The sequence below is a fragment of the Scyliorhinus torazame genome, chromosome 7 (genome assembly GCF_047496885.1).
Source record: "Scyliorhinus torazame isolate Kashiwa2021f chromosome 7, sScyTor2.1, whole genome shotgun sequence".
Lineage (NCBI taxonomy): Eukaryota > Metazoa > Chordata > Chondrichthyes > Carcharhiniformes > Scyliorhinidae > Scyliorhinus > Scyliorhinus torazame.
The window spans coordinates 193,062,995-193,084,294 of record NC_092713.1 but is presented as its reverse complement, the minus strand read 5'-3'; the positions used below and the strand labels follow the sequence as shown (position 1 = coordinate 193,084,294).

Here is a 21,300-nt window from a genome sequence, read left to right as displayed (position 1 = left end):
GAAGTACAAAATGCAAGTGGTTGTTCCCTTCTTTTTTAAGAGCTGCTGATTCATTCACCTATGCATCTACAAAAAACTTCAAAACCAGTAAGATAAATCATTCTCCAGAATCAACTGCTCTGCTGGCTCCCACACTGAGCAATTGTGTGGCTGTTCGAACCTTGTACAACTGATAAATCTGCTCAAAGACATTTAAAAAGTTGGAATCATTCACATTTTAATCAGCAGTTGCATAATATTTTTAAACTACAACAAAAGTGACGTTGCAAATTCTGTTTGTGGTTTGATCACAGAATTATTTCAATCCTGCAATTGGAATTTATTCATACATTTACCAGTGATTATTTTAAGCAAGGGGGTTACAAGTAATCTCAATAACTTGCAATCATAAAGCATATTTAACATTGAACCTTCTTCACAATAGTATAATCAGAAAAAAGAATGTCAAGCCAAAGGCGATATTAGACTGAAGATTTTTAAGCCTGGGTGGATTTCTGTATAGGTCAGACACATGGATGACCAAAGTAAAAGCTCTCCAGACAGCTCACATTGATAGGCCAGAACTTGTAGTTCCACGGTTGGATCTTGTTCGTAGTTCAAGAGTATATTGTATCACATATCAATCACATTCCAGCTATAATAATTCAACAAAAGCATGTTGTTAGTGATCCAGTAACTTTTATGACAAGCACATTAGATAATAAGAATTTATGATACTGAATATGAAGGCAAACAAAAGTAATGCTCTCACTTCTGGGAAATTCTTAACTAACAAACCCCCCAAACTCACAACACACAATTATTGGGACAAACCAAAACGGCCAACTGGGAGGAAAGGAGTCACTGCTGTATATAAATCAAAGGTATACAAACAAGTTTTATTGCCTGTAAACATTAAACTACGTAGCATCAATCAATCATGCTTAAAACATATAATAAAAACCAAAAGCTCTACTTCATATTTAAATAACCTTGCATGTCACAACAACCAGCAAAAGTAGTCATATTTAGTGCATACAATAGATGGCAAGATGGAAATTGAAAAGCAGTTTTCAACTCACTTGTGACTCAGAATCCTCTGTCTACGTATCTATCCTTAGTCACTACCACCTATTCCTTATCTACATGCTGTTCCTCCGCAATATCAACTGTAAATGCAATACTGGCTTCCAAAAGTACACTGGCGACACCCAAATGTATTTTAACATCTTACTGTGATATGGTACGAATTAAGTAATGGCATGATGGGAAAACTGGTCAATAGGTTTGATACAATATCAGAAAGACTGAAACTACTCATTCCAGCTCCCAGGCCCAGGTAAAGAATGCTGCCCTAACTATTTTCAGACTAGTATGGCCATAGGCCAACTCTGCATAACTTGAAGTCTGAAAAGATCAGCGAAGGTCGAGCCATTCCAAAACACCAGACCTCGGCAACTCCTGATAAAACTAACTCGTCATAACCCAGGGCCGTAGGAATTTAAAACAAAGATAAGTTCAGGAAGAAACAAGTCTATTCTGACCTTTCAATGTTTCCTCAGAGTACTAAATAATGGTATGAGTGATATGACCAAACATGGTCTGGTCTTTGCTTCCGTTTGTATTTCCGATCAAACTCCTGACCATACTGTTGTCACATAATCTTGATAAAGATAATGTATAAATATTGACTTAATTCTCTGCTAAAGCGCGGAACTTGTGACAGACGGAGCAGTTTTTTTTGACTGCCCTCTGACTTGAAGCTTCAGCCATTACTGCAAGCAGTTGCTTTCGAAACTAAAGCTTGTTATTCTGTCTTAACGAGTGTATTGAATTTTTCTACCACAGAAGCGGGTAAATATTGACTATGACATTTGGCGCTGCGAGCAGTTACCAATATCCTGAGTGAATTCCGTGGGGGACTGAAGAAGTGATCGAGCCAGACCCGGAGGAAAGGGACAGACGCCGGCACAAGGTAAGATTAACCTTGGTCTCTCTCGGATTAGTGGTTCGACCCCTCATCCCTGACGGAAGTAACTAAACAGGCGACGGTGCTCGAATCTAAATTGTACTTATTAAATTCTTAGAGTACTGCGGGTCAGGGACCCAAAGTGTGGTTAGCTTTAGGTCAGGGACCTCTTGCTTGTTTTACAGCTTTAAATTTGGGTCAGGGACCTCTATACACTTTGGGTCAGGGACCCTGCAATTTGATTTGGTACCAGGGATTTTTTTTGATTGCCAGGGGCACATTTTATTGACATTATGGGACAGAGTTTAGACAAAACCGGGGGCAATTCCCCTCTATTTTTCATCTGCTCTGAAAACCCTTCTCATGAACGTAATTTACGAAGATTATCTGCAGCGCTGAACAATAAATTGGATAATGATATTTGGCCACTAGGGTGCACTTGGAACTACGTTAATTGCATTTCTGCTAAGAAAATCATTTGGCAGAGAAACGTCGGTTTTAAGTGGAAGTTTTTAATCTCAGAGTGGAAAAAGCAGTCGACTAAGCGCCACGAACAATCACTATTAATGAGTTGGAGAGATAACGCCCGTAGAAAAGGGATTGATGATTGTGGGGATGGTAAAGCAAAAAATTGGGCGACTTTAAAATTGGAATGTGAACTTTGGGATAGAAAGCATAAACAGCAAGGTGAAAATAAAAAAATCTCCAACCAATAGGCAAAGAGGGCGAGCCCAGCAGATTAAACGAAAGGAGGATCCTCCCAGTTGCTCTGGCATGCCGATGTTTCCCTATTCAGGCGATACGGAAGAGGAGGAGGATTTAACCCCTGGACTCCACCCTCATCCTGCACACCCTGATTCTACAATTCCACCGTCCCAAGTCCAGACTCCCCCTTATGGTCCCACTGCCAATGAAACTCCTGCGAACGCATCCCCCGTAGCAACACGCCCTCGGTCACATACGCAAGCCGGTAATGTGGAACAACCCTTCACAACCCTTCACCTCTGTTAATCAGGCTTTTCTTGATTTATCGCTCCAACCTAAGGAGGAGGAAACTTTTCCGCCACCACCTCCCCCTGCAAATTATCCCATTAGGAGTGATATTAACCCCCACGCTGGTGATAATGATGACCCATTCATTGAGGTGTGGCAGGCTTTTAAACCCCATGAGCTATGTTTGATCATGGCCCAATGTCCCTCCTGCAAAGATGACCCAGAGGGGTTCACTGAGTTTTTGAGGAGAACTGCTACCATGTACGGTGCTACCGCACGTGATCAATATTCACTGATTTATTCATCCCTTCCCCCAGAATTAGGGCAAAGATGGAAAAATGAATTAGGACTTCATGGGGACACGTGGACAGCCTTCAGCGCCGCACACCAAACAGAGGACGATCAGCGTACTTTAATGTTCCCTGCACTAAAACGGGCTCTCCGTAAACCCGTTGACATTGCCAAACTCCTTGAACGTACCCCCACTTCTAAGGAAGATGGTCCAGAATTTTTTGACCGCATTTGTGGCGTGTACACTCTTTACTCCGGGGACATTGTTTTCAATGCAGGCACACAGTCTCCCCAATTTAATGCACTATTAATGCAGGTTTTGCCTGGCCACGTAGCATCCAGTATTAAAACTAATAACATGGACTGGTCTGACAATTCTAAACCTCAAATGAAACGTGCTGTGTCTTATTATTGGAGCAATGGCTGCAACCATGAGGCCTGTTACAAAGACACTTCGCCCAAAATTAAATCCAAATTCATCCAACGTCCTCCTAAAGGTCACAACTCTCAGACAGATTCACGTTACTATCACCCAGATTGCACGGACCCTCCGTCTATGCAGTAATGGCTGAAACTAAATAGTTAACTAAACTGAAATAAATGCGTGCATTTGTGTTTATTAAGGTCCATCCAGGTCCCGGAAAGAATTTTATGCATTAAATAAAGTGTAGATTTCCCTTTGAATATATATATATATATATATATTTTTTTTTTTTATAAATCACAGCAGAAGCCACCACTACCACTGACTTGTCAACTTATTTATCCTTCATGCTGTATTGTAAGAGCAGGAATTTCCTCCTATTGAATATTGAGAAGTTGGAAGTCATAGACATTGGTCCCTGCCATAACTCCTCTCCCTAGTAACAAACTCCATCCTTCTCCCTGGCTACAGTTTGAGACTGAATCAGACTGTTTACAACCTTGACACTGCCTTAGCCAAGCTAAGTTTACGATCCTGTATCCTCTCAAAACAAATCACCAAAATCGTCTACTTCTGCTTCAGTAATAACACCTGTCCCAATATTGTATCTGGCGCGGTGTTTAGTTTTATTTGATAATGCTCCTGGGAAAGTACCTTGTGACATTTTACTGCATTAAAAAGGTACTGTGTAAAAACAAGTAGTCGTTGTATAAACTCCAAGAGCTTAGACTGAGAGGAAGTTATTTAAATCCAGATTTCTTCCTGACCTACTGAATAGATACGCACAATCTGCTGGAGTGTGTTCATGATTAGTGTCAGCTGTGGCTCACAATTGGTTACGTTCTCGCCTCGGAGTCACAGGGTTCTGGGTTCAGTCAAGTCCACTCTTGGGCTGGAGAACAAAAATAAATCAAGACTGACAAGCTGGTGCAGTACTGAGGGAGTGCTCCGCTGTAGGAGTTGCCATCTTTCAGATGAAACGTAAAATCAAAGCCCTTTCAATTTTCTCAAGGGGATGTGAAAAAGTCCCACGGCACTATTTCAAACAGCAGGGGCGAAATCCAAATAGTTCTCCCTCAAATCAGCATCTTAAAAACAGATTATCTGGGTCATTGTATGATTGCTGTTTGTGGGAGCTTGCTGTGCATAAGTTGGCTGCTGCATTTCCTACATTGCAACAGCAATTTCACTTCAAAAGTACTTTATCGGTTGTAAAGCACTTCAAGACACCCAGTGGTCATAAAAAGTACAATTTAGACGCAGGTCTTCTTCTACCTGTATTATACATTAAAGCAGAATGGGTGGCATGGTGGCACAGTGGCTAGCACTGCTGCCTCACAGCAAAAGAGGCCCGGGTTCAATTCCAACCTTGAGTGACTATGTGTCGAATTTGCACGCTCTCCTCGTGTCTGCATGGTTTCTCCCGGGTGCTCCAATTTCCTCCCACAGTCCAAAGATGTGTAGATTAGGTGGATTGGCCATGCCAAATTGTCCCTTAAGTGTCCAACGGTTAGGTAGGGTTCTGGGTTAAAGGGATACGACGGGGGAGCAGGCCTAGGTAGGGCACTCTTTCAGAGAACCAGTGTAGAATGGTTGGGCTGAATGGCCTCCTTCTGCACTGGAGGGATTCTATGATCAGACTGGGCAGCGAAGTAAAGGAAGCAGTAAAAAATATCCACCGGTATGTGAAAGCTACACGAAGATTTGTGTAAAATGGACTCCTCTGCGTTTGCGTTAAATGGACTCCTCTACATTTTTGGAAATTCGTTAAGACTGCCCAGCAGTACAATTATCCCTCATCTCTTTTCTCATTGACAACTGAATCAGTGCTGCATTTTGAATTGACTACTGCATCAGTGCTGCTTCCTGCTCTTGTCATGAACTGGAAAATTTCATTGACTTTGTTTCCAATTTCCAGCCTTCTCTCAGCTTCACTTGGTCCATCTCTGACCCGTCCCTTCTGTGGATAGGCTATCAAATAAAATTCACGACGCCTTCACAAATTCCTATAGTTACCTTGGCTAAATTTCCTCACATCCCACTTCCTGTACGGACTCTTTTCCATTCTCCTCCCAGTTTCCTTGACAGACCTTTGTTTTCCTTCAACCGAGAATTTTGCCCCAATGTGGCTGACAGAGCCCTCCACCACATCCCCATCGACTTCACATGCTTCTGCTCTCGACCCTTCCCCTGCATCCAATCACGTTAGAGTTCCTTCGTCCTCACCTTCACCTCACCAGTCTCCGCATTCAACAGATCATCCTGTCATTTTCACGACCTTCAATAAGATGCCACCACCAAACACATCTTTCCCACCCTCCCCCTTCAGCATTCCAAAGGGACCATTCCCTCTGGGACACCTATCCAGTCCTTAGTCATCCTGAATAGCCCCCCCCCCCCCCCCCCACCCCTTTCCTACTCCTTTCTATGCAAGTGTATACTTTCCCTTTTATCTCCACCCTTCTCATCATCCAAGCAGACTTGATCAAGTTACATGTGCCAGAGCTTTTGCGTGTATTACCCTCCCACTTATTGGGAATAAGATCAGTTGTTTTCACCAATGTAATGTAAATAGAGGAGCCATTGTTATATAGTGATTTACTTGTACATCTTTAAGCAATTTTTTAAAATAATTTTTATTAAAGGTTTTCGTAAAATATCAATAACAAAATGAGAAAGAAAAAAGAACCCAACAGGGTTAAGTAAAAACCACAATCTAAAAAAGCAACCCCCCCAAACCCCTCCCCCACCGTACATAAATAATAAATTAACATTAACACCCTGACTTAACACAACAGGTGTATACACCCCCTCAGACCCTCCAGTGTAAATAACATAAACAAAAATAAAGTAACCCCCCCACCCTCCCCGAGCTGCTGCTGCCATTGACCAATATCTATCGTTCTGCCAGAAAGTCTAAGAACGGTTGCCACCGCCTAAAGAACTCTTGTACCGACCCTCTCAAGGCGAATTTCACCCTCTCCAATTTAATGAACCCTGCCATAATCGCTGATCCAGGATTCCACACTTGGGGGCCTCGCATCTTTCCACTGAAGGAGAATCCTTCGCCGGGCTACCAGGGACGCAAAGGCCAGAATTCCGGCCTCTTTCGCCTCCTGCACCCCCGGCTTCTCTGCCACCCCAAATATTGCGAGCCCCCAGCCCGGTCTGACCCTGGATCCTACCACCCTCGACACCGTCCTCGCTACGCCCTTCCAAAATTCCTCCAGCGCTGGGCATGCCCAGAACATATGGGTGTGATTTGCTGGGCTCCCTGAGCACCTAACACACCTGTCCTCACCCCCAAAGAACGGGCTCATCCTTGTCCCGGTCATGTGTGCCCTGTGCAGCACCTTAAACTGTATGAGGCTGAGCCTTGCGCACAAAGAGGAAGAATTCACCCTCCCTAGGGCATCTGCCCACGTCCCCTCTTCGATCTCCTCTCCCAACTCCTCCTCCCACTTACCTTTCAACTCCACCACCGAGGCCTCCTCCTCCTCCTGCATCACCTGGTAAGTTTCCGAGATCTTCCCCACTCCCGCCCAGCCCCCGAGGGCACCCTGTCCTGTACGGTGTGTGGCAGTAGCCGCGGGAATTCCACCACCTGCTGTCTGGCGAACGCCCTTACATGTAAGTACCTGAATGTGTTCCCCGGGGGGAGCCCGTACTTCTCTTCCAGCTCCCCCAAGCTCGCGAACTTCCCGTCCACAAACAGGTCCCCCAACTTTCGTATCCCTGCCCTGTGCCACCCCGAAAACCCTCCACCTGTTCTTCCTGGGACGAACCGGTGGTTCCCCCGTAATGGGGTTCACGCCGAGGCCCCAACTTCCCCCCTATGCCGCCTCCACTGCCCCCAACCTTTGAGGGCCGACACCACCACCGGGCTCGTGGTATACCTCCTTGGAGGGAGCGGCAGCGGCGCCGTTGCCAGCGCCCCCAGATTCGTACCCACACAGGACGCCGTCTCCAGCCTCTTCCATGCAGCCCCCCCCCCTCCATCACCCACATGCGCACCATCGTCGCATTGGCGGCCCAGTAGTACCCACAGAGGTTGGGCAGCGCCAGCCCCCCCTATCTCTACTCCGCTCCAGGAACACCCTTCTCACCCTCGGAATCCCTCGCGCCCACACAAACCCCATTATACTCCTGTTAACCCGCCTGAAAAAAGCCTTCGGGATAAACACGGGGAGGCACTGGAACAGGAACAGAAACCTTGGGAGCACCGTCATTTTGATTGACTGCACCCTACCCGCCAAGGACAGTGGCAACGCGTCCCACCTCTTAAACTCCTCCTCCATTTGCTCCACCAGCCTTGTAAAGTTAAGCCTATGCAGGGCCCCCCAGCTCCTGGCCACCTGGACCCCCAAATATCTGAAGCTCCTCTCCGCCCTTTTTAGTGGGAGCTCGCCAATCCCCCTCTCCTGGCCCCCTATCTGAACTACGAACAGCTCGCTCTCCCCCATATTGAGCTTGTACCCCGAAAAGTCCCCGAATTCCCTAAGGATCGTCATTACCTCTGGCATTCCTCCCACCGGGTCCGCCACATACAGCAGCAGGTCGTCCGCATAAAGCGACACCTATGCTTCTCCCCACCCCGCACCAACCCCCTCCAGTTCCTCGACTCTCTCAGTGCCATAGCCAGGGGTTCAATCGCCAGGGCGAAGAGCAGGGGGGGACAGGGGACACCCCTGTCTCGTCCCTCGGTGCAACCGAAAGTACTCGGACCTCCTCCTATTTGTGGCCACACTCGTCATCGGGACCTCATACAACAGCCTCACCCACCTGACAAACCCCTCCCCAAACCCGAACTTCTTCAGCACCTCTCACAGGTACCCCCACTCTACCCTATCAAAGGCTTTCTCAGCGTCCATCGTCACCACTATCTCCGCCTCCCCCTCCCTCGCCGGCATCATGATAACATTCAAAGGCCTCCGCACATTCGCGTTCAACTGTCTCCCCTTCACAAACCCCGTCTGGTCTTCATGGATGATCTGCGGCACACAATCCTCAAGGCTCAGACCTTCGCCAGCACCTTGGCATCTACATTTAGCAAGGAAATCGGTCTGTAAGACCCACATTGCAGGGGATCCTTGTCCTGCTTCAGGATCAAGGAGATCAGTACCTGGGACATCGTCGGGGGTAAAGCCCCCCCCTCCCCCCCCTCCTTTGCCTCATTAAAGGTCCTAACTAACAGCGGGCCCAACAGGTCCATATATTGTTTATAGAACTCGACCGGGAAACCGTGCGGCCCCGGTGCCTTCCCCGCCTGCATGCTTCCTATCCCTTTGATCAGCTCCTCCAGCCCAATGGGGGCCCCAGTCCCGCCACCAGTCCCTCTTCCACCTTTGGAAACCTCAACTGGTCCAGGAAACGGCCCATCCCTCCCTCCTCCCATGGGGGCTCGGATTGGTACAATTCCTCGTAGAAGTCCCTGAAGACCCCATTGATGCCAACCCCACTCAGCACCACGCTCCCTCCCCAGTCCCTAATTCCTACGATCTCCCTAGCTGCGTCCCGCTTCCGAAGCTGATGCGCCAGCATCCGGCTTGCCTTTCCCCCAGACTTGTAGACCGCCCCGTGGGCCTTCCTCCACTGCACCTCCGCCTTCCTGGTGGTCACCAGGTCGAATTAGACCTGGAGGCTGCGCTTCTTCCTCAACAATCCTTCCTCAGGCTCTTCCGCATACTCCTGTCTACCCTCACCATCTCCCCCACCAGCCTCTCCCTCTTCCCCCCGCTCCTTGCGGGCCCTAATGGAGATCAGCTCTCCCCTCACCACCACTTCAGCGCCTCCCATACCATCCCCACTCGGACCTCCCCGTTGTCGTTGGTCTCCAAGTACCACTCTATACTTCCTCGGACCCGCTCGCTCACCTCCTCGTCCGCCAACAGCCCCACCTCCAAGCGCCACAGCGGGCGCTGGTCCCTCTCCTCCCCCATCTCCAAGTCCACCCAATGCGGGGCGTGGTCCGAAATGGCTATTGCCGAATACTCGGTATCCTCTACTCTCGCTATCAGCGCCCTACTCAAAATGAGAATACACATTGACCAGTACCACCCTCTCTCCCTGCAACTTACCACTTACCATTATGTACCTACCGCCATTATCTGCCACCATGCTCGACGCCTCGAATGACACCTTCTTTCCCACCAAGATCGCTACTCCTCGATTTTTGGCATCTAGCCCCGAGTGAAACACCTAGCCTACCCACCCTTTCCTCAGTCTTACCTGGTCTGCCACCTTCAGGTGTGTCTCCTGGAGCATAACCACATCCGCCTTGAGCCCCTTCAGGTGCGTGAACACGCGGGCCCGTTTAACCGGCCCATTCAGTCCCCTTACATTCCAGGTTATCAGCTGGACCAGGGGGCTACCCGCCCCCCTCCCTCGCCGACTAGCCATGACCCCTCCTCGGCCAGCCACGCGCCCGCACCCCACACCCGGACCGTTCCCCACAGCGGCATACCCCCGTCTCGACCCCCCCCCCCACTCGCTCCAGCTCCTCCTTGACCTTAGCAGCAGCAACTCGATTCCCCGGCTGCAACATGCCAAACCACCCCCTTCCTGTGCAGCACCGCCTTCGCTCAATTGTAACTGGCCCTCCTCTTCGCCACCTCCGCACTCCAGTCCTGATACATCCGATTCTCCTACCTGCTGCTCCTCTCCTTCTTGGCCCACCTGAGCACACACTCCCGATCGACGAACCAATGGAACCGCACCAGCACCGCCCACGGAGGCTCGTTCGCCTTGGGCCTCCTTGCCAACACTCTATGGGCCCCTTCCAGCTCCAGGGGCCCCTGGAAGGACCCCGCTCCCATCAGCAAGTTTAACATGGTGACCACATAGGCCCCCACGTCCGGCCCCTCCAGCAGGCCCAGAATCCGCAGATTCGTCCGCCTCGACCGATTCTCCATCTCCTCGAACCGCTCCTGCCATTTCTTGTGGAGCGCCTCATGCCCCTCCACCTTTACCGCCAGGCCTAAGATCTCGTCCTCATTGTCAGAGGTCTTTTGTCGAGCCTCTCGGATCGCCACCCCCTGGGCCGTCTGTGTCTCCAGCAGCTTATCAATAGAAGCCTTCATTGGCTCTAGCAGGTCCGTTTTAATCTCTCCGAGGCAGCGCTGGATACCCTCCTGTTGCTCCTCCGCTCACTGCCTCCACGCTGACTGGTCTCCGCCCCCCGCCATTTTGTCCTTCTTCCCTCCCTTCTTCTGGTCCACCACCACCTTTTTTGTCGCCCCGCTCCTAGTTAAAGCCATATACTGACGGGGAGCTATTATTAACTCCTTGCCACACTAGGAAATGTCGAAAAAGTGCCTTTGGGGGCCCTGAAAAGAGCCCAAAAGTCAGTTTTTGCGGCAGCCGCCGAATGTGCGACCTACTCCTCCATGGCCGCCACCGGAAGCCTCGTCGCCACTTCTTTAATGGCCTTGGTAGATCTTTTTACAGTTGTTCCCTCTGCTGCTGAATTCATCTTTAATAGAGGTCCTCAAGTCAGCTTGCAGCTTTAAGCTTGCCCTTCCCCCGCCTGCATGCTGGAAGAGGCCCCTCTCTCCCCTGCAGTTACAGTCAAATCCTTTACTGCTTCTGCCGGGTCTGGTAACCAAAAGACATACCATTCCTGGGGGACACTGTCAGGGAAATGTTGCAGTCTTCTTCCCACACCGGGAAATGTCAAACAAATGCCATGGGGGCCCTGTAAAAGAGCCCAAAAGTCCGTTCCAAGCGGGAGCTACCGAATATGCGACCTAGCTCTGCATAGCCGCACCCGGAAGTTCAATTTAGAATATATTAGCAGTACATGATATGTTTCTTCTGCATTGCAGAGACCAAACCCAGACTGGCGACCCTTTTGTGGAACACCTCTAGTCACTCCGCAAGCACGACCTTGAGGTTTCTGTCGCTTGTCACTTTAATTCTCCACCTTGCTCCCACTCTGACCTGTCATTAGCCTGCTAGTCTTCCAATGAAGCTCAACACAAACTCAAGGAACAGCACCTCATCTTTTGACCTGGCACTCTACAGCCTTTTTGACTTAACATCGAGTTCAACAGGTTTAGGTCTTAACCCCTACTCCATTTTGTCTCATTTATTTTATTTATTTACTTTGCATTCAGGCGACAGCTATCCAGACAGTCACATCCCATCTGGACAAGTTTTATTTCTTTACATTACCTATTACCACAAAATCTTTTGCCACTTAATTTCTCCTGCCCTCCATCTTATCACAAACCTTCCCTGTGTTCTTTTCATCTCCCTTCACCTTTCACTTGTTCCGAACCGATTATATTTCTATTTTTCCTCAGTTTGGATGAAGGGTCATCACCAACCTGAAACGCTCACTTTGTTTCGTTCCACAGATGCTACTTAACCTGAGTATTTCCAGCATTTGCTCACCTAAGTGTGGACTATAATTAGGCAGTGGATTTGAATCTATATAACAATGGCTTCTCTATTTACATCACATTGGTGCAAATATCTAATTTTTCATTCCCAACAGCAAGTGGGAAGACAGCACACACAACAGCTTTGGCAGATGTAATTTGATCAAGTCAGCTGTCGAGCAGTGGATTTCAAAATGGAGTTCACAAACCCACATTTTCCAGGGCATCTGTAAAATAATCCATCCAGCGAGTGAGGAGAGATTCAAAAAAATTACAAAGAAAATAGGCAAGCCATCAGCTTTGTATAAACTAATGGTAGTTAATGTTAAGTCTATGAGTGTCCTCCCTGAAATTCTCAAATACCAAGCCCTCTATGCAGTAATAGGTACCTCACCTGCCATGTTTTCAGCATGGAGTCTCGCATTTAGTTTCAGCAGGAGTGGGCAGATGAGAGGCCAGCTGCTGCTGTGGAGTGCATTCAATTTGGACTGATGCATTGAGAAAGTGCCATTATAACATTATTTGGCTTGCTGAGTATTTCCAGCATTTTCAGTTTATCTTAAACTCTTGTTGTTTTGATTTTTTTTAATTATGGAAAAGCTCTCAATTCGACTTGTATGAATCTTGCAACAGATTGAAATGTCACATCCTTGAATGTTTAAATAACAGTGGAAAAACTGGGCTGGTATTGCACAAGTCTGTAAAATATTCCCAGGAATATCACATTCAATTGAATACTCTATAATAGAATTGGAGGCAAGGAGACTTTATGTTTCTGATAAGTTTTTTTTTAAATTTAAAATAGTTACCTGCTTTAAATATGTTGAACATCTAAACATGGAGTGACTGCTGTAGATATTGCTTGGGTCAATTGCTATTTGTATTGGATATGACTTGTGAAATAATTGGCTGTCAACAGCATACAAACTCAGTCTTTAACTACTATTAGTATATACTGGAAAGTTAGTGGAAATAAATTTCTTACTTATTTCTGGTTTATCTGGTGTGTCATATCATCCTGTTTGTTGAAATTGTCCTCAAAATTGCCGCTATTTCCTTAAAAGCATTATTAAAACATTCTAATACCCATAATAGGAAATGTCCACGTAATACATTTGTATGGTACTATAATTAGATTGGGGGTCCATGATTGCTAATCACCGCTGCAGGGAAGTCAAGCTCTCCGCAATGTGTAATTTAATCCAATCATTGTCAGGAAAGCGACAAGAGCTCAGACAAGGCACAATGTGAATACCATCATTTTTAGAGAACATACTGTGCTGACATGAACAAGTTTGGAGAATGTACAATACACCCACGATCAATCTTACCAAGAAAAATTAACTGATCATTGATCTTGCATCCTGCTTGAGGGATTTTGATGTGAACAAATTAACGGCCACATGTGCCCATAAACTAGTGGTGCCCACACTTAAAAAATAATTAATTGACTGAGACATTTACAGTCACAAGAGTATTTACGTAAATGCAAGTTTTGAAAAATATGGATTGCATTGGGTTAAAAGAGGTTTAAAATGTTGACAAAACAAATAGTCGTAGGCTTGAAGAATGGGAGGGGTCAAAACATTAGCAAACAGTGACCAAGAAATTGATGGATGGAAAGAATGTGAACGTGCAAGACTGCCAGAGCATCTGGAGTAGGTACACCACAGTGCTATTGGGGAGCAAATTCTGGGATTTTGATCCAGTGACAGCGAAGGAATAGAAATGCAGTTCCAAGTCAGGGTGGTGCATGACTTGGGAGAGAAATTTGCAGGTGATGACGTTCCCATGCATCTGCTTCCCTTGTTCGAGTGGTAAAGATCGTGGAAAAATTGACAGGAAGCTTGGTGAGTTACTGCAGTGCAGCTTGTATGGAATATGCACACTGCTACCACTGTGCACCAGTAGTGTAGAGTGTTAATATTTAAGATGGTTAGAGTGCCCCAGACAGGTTGTTTTGACCTGTATGGTGTCAGACATCTTGTTGTTGGAGCTGCAGTCCTTCAGGCTTCATGGAATATTTTGTCACTGTCCTAACTTGTGCCTTGTAGATGGTGCACAGGCGAGTTACTTGCAGAACTCCCAGCCTCTGATCTGCTCTTGCAGCCACAGTACTCATATGGTTGGACCAGTTAAGTATCTGGATAATGGTGACCCCTACCACCGCCCCCCCCCCCCCACACACATTGATGGTGGGGATTTCTGGGATTGCAATGCTAATTTCTATTGACAATTTCCACAACTACGTCCTTTGAAGACCAAAGTTTCACACCGATTTAGTACAAGCTTATAGGAGAGATGAAGAGGTCAATATCTGAAGACACTGCTGCTACTTTACTTCAGTGAGTAAAGCATGCAATGTTAATGATCCAACTGGACCTTTGCCTTTCAGTGATGCTGCAACACTGTTTTGTGGCCAACGAATGTCACTATTAACCGGCTGTGATGAATTCCTGAATGCACAGTGTGAAAAGGAATCACCAAGTATCTTAAACAATCATTGCATCATGTTAGTGTGTGTTTGTTTTTGTAACACATTTCATTTTAATTCTACGCATTAGCCAAACATGTATAAAGTGAATTGCCAGCCAGTCTACGTAATGCGACAATAGGTGCTCGGCTTCAAACCAGGTTGAAATGACGGGTATTGATTTTGTGCATACAGCTTGACAGAAATTGGAATGTGATCGGTCTGAGATACGGCCCATGTGAAAATATATTTTATCAGTAATAAGGACATCATATTTCTGATATGCTATGCAGTCCTGCCACATCCAGCCATGAATGGTGAAGGACAATTTAAAAACTCAATGGAGGGAGAGGCTCTACAAATATCTCCATTCTCAAAGATAAAAGAGCTCAGCACATCAGTGCAAAAGATAAGACCAAAGCATTTGCGACAATCTTCGGGCCAGAATGCCAAGTAATGATCCATCTTGGCCTCCTCTGAAGATCCGCAGCATCACAGATGCCAGCCTTCATCATGTGAAAAATTTCCCAGGTATGTCCTGTAAGCAAAAAGCAGGATAAATCCAACCTGGCCAATTACTTGCCCCACCAGTATACTCTCAACAATCAGTAAAGTGATGGAAGGAGTCATCAACAGGACAATCAAATGACAGTTGCTCAGCGATAACCTGTTCACTGATGCTCAGTTTGGGTTGTCCAAGAGCCACGCAACTCCTGACCTCATTACGGCCTTAGTGCAAATATGGACATAAATGCTCAACTCCAGGGGGCAGGGTGAAAGTGACAGTCCTTGATATCAAGGCCTCATTTGACCAAGTGCAACAGCAAGGAGCCCGAGAAAAACTGAGTCAACGGGAATTACCAAACACAAAAGGAAGATGGCTGTGGTTATTGGAAGTCAATCATCTCAGCTCCAGGACATCACTGTACAAGTTCCTCAGAAGAGTATCTTAGGGCCAACCATCTTCAGCTGCTTCATCAATCACTTTCTTTCCATCATAAGGTCAGAAGTGGGAATGACCACTGATGATTGAACAATGTTCAGCACCATTCACGACAGAAACTGAACCAGTCCATGCCCAAATAGAACAAGACCTGGACACTATCGAGGCTTGAAGTAACCATTGGCAAGTGACATTCACACCCCATAACTGTTAAGTTATGACCATGTCCACCAAGGGAGAATCTCATCATCCCCCCCCTAACATTCAATGTCATTGCCATCGATGAATCCCCCATTAACAACATCATAGCGGTTACCATTGACCAGAAACTCAACTGAAGTAGCCATATAAAAACTGTGGCTTTTATAAGAACAGGTCAGTGGCTAGGAATCCTACAGCGAGTAACTCACCTCCCGATTCCCCAAAGCCTGCCAAACTCTACAAGGCACAAGTAACAAGTGCAATGAAATACTCTCCCCTTGTCTGGATGAATGCAGTTCCAGCAATACTCAATCGAGCTCAACAGCATCCAAGACAAAGCAGCCTGCTTGATTGCCAACCCTTCCACAAACATTCACTCCCTCCACCGCCAACAGACAGTTGCAGCAATATGCATGTGGGAACTCACCAAGGCTCCTTAGTCAACAAGATGCATGGGAACAACAGCACCTGGAGGTTCCCCCCCCAAGCTACTTCCATCACGAATTGGAAATATATCGCCGCACCTTACTGTCACTGGGTCAAATTCCTGACAGTGGGTATACCTACACGACATGGACTCCAGCGGTTCAAGGAGGCAGCTCACCACCATCTCCTCAAGGGCCATTAGGGATAGGCAATAAACGCTGGTCTTGCCATAGCCCACAGCTCTTGAATTATTTTTTAAAATTATGAACATTGATTCCCAGTTAAATAAGCAACAGTCTGAAAACATTGAACTATAATTCTCTGCTTCAAACATGCACCCACCCCTTCAAATGGCTAATTCTACCACTGCATCATTATTAACATTGAATGTTGAGATATTTGATTTGACTGGCTTGGAGTTACAGACAGTTTTTTCAGAAGTAAGAAAGGGATACCATTGAGAGACTTTCGCACAGTATGAAGATTTAAATAGGAAAGAAAGTTTTATAGCCAACAGTTATCGACCATTTTTAATGTGTTGGAGTTGGTAGTCAGTGGCAAAGCAATGGCACTCATCACAGACTTTGGGGGTGGGGGGGGGGGGGGAGAAGAGAGAGAGAACTGCCCACAAAGATCTAGCAATCTGTGGCATGGATTTCTACTTTCCCAATGTCAGTTTGCTTCTGGAACTAAGTCAAGACCATCTGCTGGCAACCAGCAGCAGTGATGTCAACAAGTCGCCAATTAAATTGAAACTGTCACAGACAGTAAACCAAGAAGTTGAAATTAGTGCTTATCCTCTTCATTTTTAATTTAAATCTTTAGATAACGAGATAAATGATGACTAGATTAAAACAGCAATGTCCACATCACATGGAAGACTAAGCTTAAAAAAATGGAACCATATATGATAAATATGGATAATTGATTGTATTGCAGATCAAGTAATCCTCTCCAATGTCTGCATTCTGACCGTATCATGGCAGAATTCTTTCACTATTTGCATAAATTACATATTATTTGCAATTAGACTACCTAAAAATAAAAACTTAATAATTGTAGACATTGGTTGACACACAGGAGGAATATTCCAGAACTGTCATTAAATAATGGCGACAGTCGTGTCACACATTTACATTTAATTGAAATGTCTCGTGGGCTGGGTCAGATGAGCAAATGTAACAAAATCATATATATGTATGAAGTACTGAGGGAGTCTTTCTTTTCCGCTGAAATGGCCATACGTCCATTGTCCTAACACCAGCTTTTTGTTTTTGGGTTAGAGGGGTCTGTGGGTTTTTTGTATCCCCTCAGAGGGAGAACATCAGAAGCAAAAAGGTAGAGAGCTCTTTTCCTAAATTCTCTAATAGAAGGCAGCAAATCCAAGAAAGAAAACAGAGTACTACAAATCAGTTAGCCCGACATTACTAGGAAAAATGCTTGATTCTATTATGTACCTGGTAACAGAGCACTTTGAAACATTTTAATAAGATTGAGCAGAGTCAATGCATTTTTGTGAAAGGAAACGGTGTATGCCAAATCTATCAAGAGCTTTTTGAGGATGAAACGAGCAGGGTAGACCAGAGGAAACAAGTGGATATAACATATTTGGACTTTCAAAGGGCTTTTGACAAAGTGCCACCAAAGATATTATTACACAGGTTGAGAGTTTATTGGGTTGGTAAAATATTAGCTTGGATTGTGGGGTCGTTAATGAATAGAAAACAGAGAGCAATGATAAACGGGTCATTTTTGGATAAACAGGTTGTAATTTGTGGAGTGATGCAAGGACCAGTGGTTGGGCCTCAGCTACATGATGAGTATAGCTCTAACACTCAACACAACCCAGGACAAAGCAGCAGTTGACTGGCAGCCCATTCACCACCTTAAACATTTACTCCTTCCACTACAATGGCAGCGGTGTGCACCATATAAAAATATGCACTGCAGCAATTCACCAAGACTCCTTCAACAGCACCTTCTAAACCTTTACTGCCTAAAAGGACGATGACAGCATACACGTGGGAACACCACCACCTGCAAGTTCCCCTCCAAGGTCCACACCATCCTAACTTGAAACTATATCGCCATTCTTTTATTGTCACAGTCAAAATCAAGAATTCCCTTCCTCACAGTACTGTAAGTGGACATACACCAAATAGACGGCAGAGGATTGGATTGGATTGGATTTGTTTATGGTCACGTGTACCGAGTGAAAAGTATTTTTCTGCGAGCAGCTCAACAGATCATTAAGTACATGAGAAGAAAAGGGAATAAAAGAAAATACATAATAGGGCAACACAACATATACAATGTAACTACATAAGCACTGGCATCGGATGAAGCATACAGGGTGTAGTGTTAATGAAATCAGTCCATAAGAGGGTCATTTAGGAGTCTGGTGACAGTGGGGAAGAAGCTGTTTTTGAGTCTGTTCGTGCGTGTTCTCAGACTTCTGTATCTCCTGCCCGATGGAAGAAGTTGGAAGAGTGAGTAAGCCTGGTGGGAGGGATCTTTGATTATACTGCCTTCTTTCCCCAGGCAGCAGGAGGTGTAGATGGAGTCAATGGATAGGAGGCAGGTTTGTGTGATGGACTGGGCGGTGTTCACGACTCTCTGAAGTTTCTTGCGGTCCTGGGCAGAGCAGTTGCCATACCAGGCTGTGATGTAGCCTGATAGGATGCTTTCTATGGTGTATCTGTAAAAGTTGGTAAGAGTCAATGTGGACATGCGGAATTTCCTTAGTTTCCTGAGGAAGTATAGGCGCTGTTGTGCTTTCTTGGTGGTAGCGTCGACGTGGGTGGACCAGGACAGATTTTTGGAGATGTGCACCCCTAGGATCACGAAGGTGGCTGACATCCCATGTTAGTGTATAAAAAACGTTACAACCAACAACAATGACTTAGGCGAGGGGGTTCAGTGTCATTCATGTTTGCTAATGATACATAGCTACGGAGGAAAGAAAGCTTTAAAATAGCATAATGAAACTGCAAAGGTAAATCAACCGGTTAAGAGGTTTCCAATCGACGCCTGAAAATGGGTATTTCTCGGAACAATTGGCACAAATGTTGCAAGACTGGAGGTAAAAGGAAGCCATATCACAAAAAAAGTAAGTATGAACTCCTCAAAATACTAAGATTGGACCACGCCATATTCACACAGTGAGAGTCCGTGGCGGAAATAAGTATCGAGCACGAAGGTTGGATGCTGGAAACATCTCCTGGGGTTCTGAGTGTTGCACGCGAAAAACCAGGATCATTGATGTGGTGTACAATGCCTCCAACAACGAGTTGGTTAGGACAAAGACATTAGTAAAGAACTGTGTTGTTCTAATCGACAGTACTCCCTTCCGGCAGTGGTATGAGTCTCACTTTGCCCTCCCCCTTGGCCGGAGGAAGGGTGCTAAACTGACCTCTGAAGAAGAAGTAATTCTGAACAAGAAGAGGTCGAAGAAAATTCAGAAGAAATATGATATCGGAGGAAGAATGCAAAAATCAGTTCACTACTGAAAGAACAATTCTAGCAGGGAAAACTGCTTGCTTGCATAGCTTCAAGACCTGGCCAATGTGGCAGAGCTGATGGCTATGTCCTTGAAGGAAAGGAGCTGGAATTCTACTGGAGGAAGATCAGAGCAAAGAAGAACAAATAAATATAGTACTTTAAGGAAAATGGGATTAATAAACCATTTTTCACCAAAAATAAATAAATAAACCGGTTAAGAGAGTAGAGTGGGCAATTGGCAGATGATAATATGGGAAACCATTAAATTATCCACCCCACCCCCCCTACGAACCAGCCCCGTGAACCATTGTATGATTCCCACAACCACACGGACTCCTCAACCCCAGCCGACTGGAGCCACCCCCAGCCCAACCCCCTGAACCCCCAACCCCACAGTCCATTTCTACCCCCCCTCCCCCTGATATTCTAGTATGTTATTGGCTATCCTTTGTATCTGTTTATGAGTAAGTGGAAGTTTCAGCTCTGCACTGATTGTCTTTTGAGGCAAAGAATGTTAAGTGGATTTATAGGCAAGGAAATGCTGTAACACAATATACCCATACATATTCCATGACTGCACGAAAAGAGGAGCAGCTAAAGACACACCCTTTAACTGTACACACTAAACAGGTTTTTCCTTTATCACTAACAGGTTATAAGCAAATACAGAGGCTGGAGAAAGAGGTAGGGTGGAGGAGGGTGTGGAAAGAAGGAAACACGACTTTGGACATTTTCGGATTAAGGACTCAACCTCTGTAACTCAGCATTTTTTTTTTTTAATGTACACAAATTTCTTTTGTGCAGCACTAGTTTAGTAAAGATAATAGGAGTATAAGCATCTTCTTCTTCAGGGGTCAGTTTAGCACCCTTCTTCCGGCCAAGGGGGAGGGCAAAGTGAGACTCATACCACTGCCGGAAGGGAGTACTGTCGATTAGAACAACACAGTTCTTTACTAATGTCTTTGTCCTAACCAACTCGTTGTTGGAGGCATTGTACCCCACATCAATGATCCTGGTTTCTCGCGTGCAACACTCAGAAGCAGGTAACCAGGAAAGGTAAGTGGTTAATCTAATTTTGCTGTTTTTCAGTTAAAAAAGTGCAGTGTAGATTAGTGTCTGATTGGCTGAAGCTGCCACCACCCTAATTGCTGAGATGCAGTTATCTGGCAGTCACCTGAGGCCTGTTAAGGGACACAAAGGTACACATTGTATTCTTCTCTTTGAAGTTTTAGTGTGAGTCATCCTAAAGTCTGTAAAAAGACAGACAGAAAGCGCACTTAGTAAGCATTGCGCTGGTCAAGGAGACACAGCCTGAGTGAGTGAGACACAGACAGAGTGAGAATTTGGTAATTTGGTGCAGTGAGGTAATTCGGTGAAGATCGGGAGAAGGTGCTTTTTCCCCGACTGTTTTGTTCTCTCTCTTTCTTCGGGCCTAATTTTGGGAGCCATTCGGAGGAGGAGGAGCAGTGTCTGTGAGTATAAAAACCTAACGGTAACTTCCTGTTTTCCAGGTTTTTTTTCCAAAAGTGATGTCAGAGGGAAGCTGTGATCTGATTGGTTGATAGCAAATCTGCCCCAAATTTAAAAAACAAAACCGCTAAACTCGTAAACTTAAATTAAACTAATTAATTAATTAGTGATGGCTGGTCAGGTGATGTGCTTGAGCTGCTTGATATGGGAGCTGGCAGATCCCATTGCGAGCTGCAGCGACCACATCTG

At 45.8% G+C, this 21,300-nt stretch overlaps 1 protein-coding gene and 1 pseudogene across 5 annotated transcripts in view; one reads left to right on the top strand and one right to left on the bottom strand.

Moving 5' to 3' along the window:
• Positions 1 to 21,300, bottom strand: part of clint1a (clathrin interactor 1a) — a 289,089-nt gene that overhangs the window by 226,356 nt on the left and 41,433 nt on the right. The window lies entirely within an intron of this gene.
• On the top strand, positions 19,117 to 19,773 carry LOC140427423 (small ribosomal subunit protein eS8 pseudogene; annotated as a pseudogene).